Below are 7,801 nucleotides of genomic sequence, written 5' to 3'. Positions count from 1 at the left end.
CTAAAATCATATCATAAAACATAGTAGAAAAAAAATTAGGAATATGATGTTAAAAGTATAAAATTTGTTCATTTTATATTTCCAAGTTAAAGAAAAGTTATATAGTAGTAGATTGTCCATACCGTGGTTGTGCAACAACATTTGTATCCATACAATTTAGACAAGCAAATGTTTCATTAACTTCTATACATGTAGTTTTGCTACATTTGTTGCCGGCCATGTAACAAAAGCGTTGTTGCTGCATTCATTGTTTGTTGGAGTTTACAATTTTGATGCAATTTTTTTTTGCAATAAGATAAATATAGAAAGTTAATTATATATGAGTTTGTAAGAAATGATGTGTAAGATTTTTATTCAACTCATCATGGACCAATAGCTTAGACTTTTCTTTTGTTTACGGATGCTACTTTTAAATTTCAGCATTTCAATTCATTTCGCTTAAAATTTAAGCATTATTGGAGAATCTACTCATTATCTTCCTTTCTAAATAAATGACCCATGCTTTGTTTCCTTATTTTATTTTAAATTTTTATTCCTTCTTTTCTTTGTTCTTATTTTGTTCTCTCTAAATCCCGATATATATATAGAAAAATAATAATAATAATAAAAAAAAAGGTTGGGAACAAACAGTGTGAGACATTAGGAAAAGGAGAAAAGAAATAAAAGCAGAGGAGAAAATAAACAAAAGCAAGTGACTGAGTCATTTGTTTAGGTGAGTAAGTTTGAAAAATGGGGAAAGAAGAAGAAATAAGGATATGAGTAAATTTAGTATATAATATAGGTGTGTTGTATGTTGAATGTGAGGTGAATTTTGTAAAAAAATAAAAATAAAAATAAAAAAACGGATAAGTCATGTGAAAGTGGATATGTCGGAAATAGGGATCTGCTCACTAACTCTATATATACAATTATTAATAATTGCTCAGTATCTATCTAAATAACATGCATAGACCACTATGTTGCTGCATATGTATATGTAATCATCATACATCTTATTACAGAAAAATTCGAAAATACTCATATTATAAGTTCTCTCTCTTAAGTCTTGCAAGATAAATAGTCTTATTGTGCTGTAAATATAAGAGCTTAAAAAGTATTTCAAGACATGATATGTATGCTAGTTCTTTCAAAAACATGTTGTACCCTTGGGGACAATTGACGGATATAACATATGAAGCTGATACAAATTACTACACCTACGTTTTCCTTGCAAAATCTGAATAAAATTTGCCAGTAACCAAATAAAAAATATAATATATGAAGCTGCCATGAATACAGAATAAATTCAAAAAAATATTTGACAAAAAATATTTGGAACTTGTTTTTCAAATTTACTATTCATTGAGCCAACAAAAAAATTGTAGCAGTATTCTCAAAATTTACAATTTTAAAAAATAAATTACTTTTAGAAAAATATCCAGCAATACAAAATCATCAACATGAGAAAGCAAAACCCAGCAGTACCCAATCACTAAACATGAGGAAGCAATATGCAGCAACAGCTCTTTAATTTGTTTCTCAGCTTCTCTCTATCTCAAGATCTCACTCTCTGCTCGTCTCTCTCGATCTTACTTCTCTGCTCTGGACAATCAAAGAAACAACCAAGAAAAAAAATTAAACAAAACCCATCAAATTTATCAAATTTCACACAGGAAAAATCGAAAATTTAACTATAAAAGTCATACTTTGATCTCTTTGATATACCTCTATTTCAAACAAAACCCAACGAAAGAATTGTCAAAAACCCACCAAACTCAAGAAACCCAGAGAGCACAACAGAAATTAAACCCTCAACCACAAATGAAAGAAATTGAGATAATATAGAAACAATCCAGAGTTCCTCTTCAACCACAACTGCATAATCTGCAAGGTTCCATCTAGTCCGACAACTCTTAATAGACTTTTAGAAGCTTAGTTGCAGCAGCATCAAGCTCACTAACTGGCTTTGGAGAAAACAATGTCACTGGTTTAGGAAGCAAAAGCGTGGGCTTCTTGATCTTCATTCTTTCATGATTTCTACCCATTGACGAGATTGAAACAGAAGTCTCGCTGTCAGGAACTGCATCCTTGGATGCATAAGATGCTTCAAGGTTTATTTCCATGGATTCCCAATTTATTCTAAAAAAAAAAAAATCCCAAAGCTAAGAAATTGCCATCAAACACATAAGCCTGGATCTTCCCCTTGGGGTTCTGAAACTCATAGAATGCATCATCAACATTTTCTCTATTAATTGGGTATTGAATAGAGCTAAGCAATTGTACAAAGACATTGTCCCATAGATTCATTTGTTATTAACTCATTAGCAACAATATGTTTGTTTTCACAATATCAAACCTAACGAAGTCACTGAAAATTAGCACTTACGAAACTCACTTCTGATTCATATCACACATACTCCATAAAAAAAAATTAATTTTTTTTTTTTTTTTTTTAAAAAAAAAAACCCCATACTCATCGTTGACCCACACACACACGGAACACCCACAAAAAAGAAATTCCCACAAAACTCAACCCAAAAATCACCTAAGCAAAATATTACCAATTAGCATGATTTATGTCCTTAATAATCACCGGGTATAACGTAATTATAATATAAAATAAAAATTGAGAAACAACTCACCGTTTGCATAACATTTTTCTTAGATCTCCATAAAGTATTTCTCTGTTGAAGCACCATGACTTTGGAGGCAGAGAAATCATCAGTTTTTGCCAGCTTTGAGCTCCTCTAGTCATCTTCAAAGGTGCCAGCAGATCTCTCCTGCTTGAGGAACCCAACTTTGTACCATTTCTGCTTTGTCTTAGGATCTAAAGCAACAGAAGAAAAATCTGTCTCTGAACCCATTAACCCATCCAAACTCACCGCCCCAAAATCCATCTAGAAAAGCCCACCAAAAACTCACAAAATTACAAAGCTGAGGAAATGGAACATTGGATCTTTGGAAAAAAAAGATAGAGACTTGAGGGGTTGGGTGGAGGTGGAGTGGCATTGCAATTTTCTCAAAAAAAAAAAAAAAAACTACTCTTTTACTCGACAAGAAATTTAAAAAAAAAAAAAAAAATTGCTTTTCTTTCTTGCCCATTCCTTCTTAATCGCCCATTAATCTTGCCCATTTTTGAAGCTTCCTTCATAAAAGACCAAAAAATCTCTGAAAAAGTTTGACTATTTACCTACTTAGAGGGCAAAATGGTAATTTAAATATAAAAGACAAAAATATCCAGACAACTTTTTAAATTCATTAGATTCAGGAATGACAAATTAGTAGTTTCGCAATCTAAAGAAATGTCAAAAGACAAAAATAACCTTATCTAACTAAATCATTATGAACAAAGTGTAAAGATAAATTAAGTAAAAGACAAAAATATCGAGAGAACCTTTTAAATTCATTATATTCAGGAATGGTAAATTAATAGTTTTATAATCTAAAGAAATGTCAAAAGACAAAAATAACCTCATCTAAATAAATCATGATAAACAAAGAGTAAGGATAAAATAATAAATTTAAAGTACAAAAGAAAAGTTACTATTTGGCATGGATTCCCACTTTTTATATATCTTTAAGTAAAGATATTGGCCTATTTTCTTAAAGATCAAGCAGTTCAATTTATTCAAGGTTTTATTAGGGGTGGCAATAGGGGTAGACCTACATCTTAGTTTGGGGGGGCAAATGTCCCCCCTAAATTTTAAAAATATCTTCAAAATTATAGATTTTTATGAAATAAACCCTTTAACATTTTGTTTTTATCCCCTAAAAGAAATTTGTTTTAGTTTTGAATGACTTTAACCATATGGAATGACTCTTTCTGTTGAAAATTCTCTATGTTAGGATTTAATCCTAGATGGATCAACTGGATTTATCAATGCATATCCTCATCATCTCTCTAATCTGTTGTTAAATGAAACTCCATATGGCAAATTCAAGCCTGGTAGAAGGCTAAGACAAGGAGATTTTCTATCTCCATTTCTCTTCATCATTGGGTTAGAATATCTTGAGGCTACTCTTCAGGGAGGAGTCTCTTCATGACCTCTATGCATGGCATAAAAAATAGCTGAAAGTGGCCATTCAATCTCACATCTGTTATTTACAGATGATATTATGATATTGAGTAGAGCCAATCCCAAAGAAGCCACCTCAATCTTTTCCTTGTTGAACAAATATTCAACCCAATCTGGCTAGAGGGTTAATTTTCATATGTCAGCAGTCATAAGTTGTAAGAATTTCTCTTTTATATATATATATATATATATATATATATATATAAAGAGAATACAAGCGGTTTTATAATCCACTACAAAAAACTCATATTTTATGGACTTTTTTAATGGAGTCTTTTTAACAAAATGACCCCAATACAGGTCGTTTTAATAGAAAAATGATCACTCTAAGAAAGAGGGGTCGTTTTACTGTGGCAACGTTCCCAATTAAAAAATTGGGGACGTGCACTGTTAATGGAGTCTTTTTAACAAAATGACCCCAATACAAATCGTTTTAATAGTAAAATGATCACTCTAAGAAAGATGGGTCGTTTTACTATGGCAACGTCCCCAATTAAAAAATTGGGGACGTTGCAACAGTGCACGTTCCCAATCAGTGGGTATTCTTTTAGTCCTTTTTAATTTTATCATTTTTTGTTTGTTTAAAATGCCTCCCTTTTTAAAGAATATATATATTTTTAATTTAAAAAAAAAAGTAAAAATTTTGGTGATCCACGACCAATCTATGTTTAGCCGAGCCAAGCGGAGTTTATACAAATATGTCTTGTTTAATAATTTAACCTAATTTTGTATTCAAATTCGGTTTATTTATTAAATGAACCGAGAAAGAATTAATCTATTCTATTGGAGTCCAAACTGATTTGCAATCGACTTTGTAAGTCTAAAGTTCCAGGTTAAACTGTTAAACACTTTTTTTTTTTTTTTTTGGAAAAAAAAAAATAGTAATGGCACAGACTCAATAAGTTAGTAGAGTATTTTAATGGAAGGACAAAATATGAGATAACTGACGAAGCCTATTAAATGTAAGGCAGCAGACAACAAGAGGTTCATAGAGTAGAGGTTCATAGAGTAGACTTTAATGGGCATTGGGACCCAATTTAAGAGATAATTCATCATCCCTCTTCTCTCTACACACTACAGTTGACTTGTTAAGCTAAGAAATATCAATCTCCTGTCCCCATGGCTCCCCCTGCAAGCTCTGCATTCAACAATCAATCTTAAATGGGGAAAAGAATCCTTGTGTAATTATTGGGTACTCTAGGATCAGGGGCACATGCATGTGAGACTCCCCAATAAGAGAATACATCCCGTATAATGAGATTGTTCGGACTTCACTTATTTAGACAGTCTCGTGCATCAAACTGCTTATTACACATAATTGTAAGAGATCTAAATTCCTTGCAAACCTTATATATAGGGCTTACTATAATATTAGTCGGTATCATTACTACTGAAATAGTTGGATGCATGTCACATTATTTATACCGTTAAATGAAAGGGTCCCTTATGTTCAATTTCTAGGGGCGGCCAAAAAAATAGAACCTACTGACACATTTACATCCTTGGCAGTTAAAAATTTATTGAGCTGTGGGGTATGGCCCATATGGGCCTCGACATATCACAATTGCCAGGCCCAGTTTTTATACTATAACGGGCTAATCAAATTCACCAAATGGGCCTAACGGGCCATTACAGCAGCAAGTTTTTCTACCAGCGTAGGATGGAGGACTTTTGACGTTTTCTTTTATCTCCATTTTTTGTCACTTAATTATTATTATTTTTCTTTGGGTATATGTCAAACCAAGCTAGTTGAGCTTGACAAAAATAAAATATTCTAGCAACGAAAAAGAGAGAAAATAGCGTCACCCACGGAAAAAGGGAAATTGAATGACATTGAATTTGGTCAATATGTGTCAACCTATTTGGCTGAGATCCTTTTTTTATTCTATTTTATTCATAAAAATTAATAACTAATTCATTTGGAGAGTTATTGGGATAGACACACTAATCAAGGGTTAGTAGCAATAATCCAGAAAGCCAGGGATCTTTGGCAAAGATTGAGGGTGGATTTCATATAGTGCTAACTTAGTCATCAATTTTGTCCACCTACACACCTTGTTATAAGTCCCATTACAATTTAGGGATTGGCCTAAACCTAAATTTAATTAGTTACTAGAAGTTTCTTTGTGGGTTCTTCATCATCTGTGATGGCGAAGGCACAAGGAGAAAGGTAAAAGAAAACTTTAATACGATAACGATATCATATAATAGGAATGTTAGGTCAGTGAAAATTAGCTATTGAATCAATAAGGGCTTGTAAAAATAATAATAATAATAATAATAATAATAATCAAAAGCTTATTTTTACTGTCATGGCATTCTACTCGTATGGATGTTGTATCACAGTATATTAAATAGTATTTTCTAAAAGAAAAAGAAAGAGAACTGTGTGCGCGCGCGCGTGTGGATTAATTACCAAAAATTAATGAAGAACTCATTATTCTAATATTTTTGAGGAATAATAAATAATATTAATCTCATCATGAAAATGAAGTTACTTTGTTCTGGTTGACAAGCTTGCAAAATCATCATTCATGTCCCAATAGAGAGAAGTCCCTAGTATATATATATATATATATATATATATATATATATATATATATATATGCATTTAAACGTTAATTAATTTGTAGGAAAAAGAGAGGACCACAAAATCTTTGTATCCAAATTGAATGGACTAGTGTCCCTGTATTCCTATTCTGGATGATGATTACAGAAGCATTAGGGCTTTGAAGAAAGGTTTTCTGGCTTGTTTTGACAGAGTTTTTAACTTTCAAGCTACTACTTTCTCCCTACCTTTTCTTTTTCTTTTTTCTTTTTGACACACAAATTCAACTTGTTACGTCTTCTTTACAACCCATAAAACAAACTTTCATGTTTCCACGATTATCGTGTGTAACATTAGATGTAGACATGCCAACCAACAAAATTCCTTCAAAACAAATGTCATTTTCACGAAAGAAAAAAAATTCCTATCCAGGCACAACTTTAAACAACATATATATATATATATATAGGAGAGTTAATGTCCATATTCATATATACATGGGTTTTATTTATTTATTTATTAATGATTATGCAGTTTAATTAATTAACAATGGTTTTCATTAGCAGGTTTTTCTAATGACACGTGTGCTAATGGAAAACCAATAGAAGTTAAACCCTAATTTCCTAGATGGGAGGACCTAACTGATAAGATATTGTCAAATCATGAACATGTAGGTGATGGCGTTGCCTTCACCTAGTTAGTGGCTAGAAAAGTCTCTGTTTACTTAGTGGAGCAAAGTCATTGTTAATTAAACAGAAAAAAAAAAAAAAAAAAAAAAAAGCATTAGCACGCCATGTTTCCTTTTGTGGCTCAAACTGTATCCAAATTTTGATCCGCACATATATATAGAATCCAAAATGCTCTAGTCATTGGACAGATGCAAGGAGGCTGTATTTTCATCCTTGCACGAATGGCTCAAAGTTGGATAGAAAAGTCTTAATTAGGATTTTCCCACTAAAACTATATTTCTATCAACTGTTTGAGTAGTGATGATTATATCATTGGAATTAATGTGCTTCAATCTTCGTCGTTGTAGAGGTTTCATATCACCTACAGTTTTGCAGTTGAAATTTTTTGGCACTTCACTAATTTGGAGGCCAAAAGAGCAAGCGATGCTTGGGTTAAAAATAATAATGATCGAGAATTTACTTAATTACCTGGTGCGCATAGAAACAAATATATAGCAACATATTTGATG

Source organism: Corylus avellana, chromosome 3 (assembly GCF_965113065.1).
Source record: "Corylus avellana chromosome 3, dhCorAvel1.hap1.2, whole genome shotgun sequence".
Lineage (NCBI taxonomy): Eukaryota > Viridiplantae > Streptophyta > Magnoliopsida > Fagales > Betulaceae > Corylus > Corylus avellana.
The sequence above is the reverse complement of the archived record's forward strand: the minus strand, read 5'-3'. Positions refer to the sequence as shown.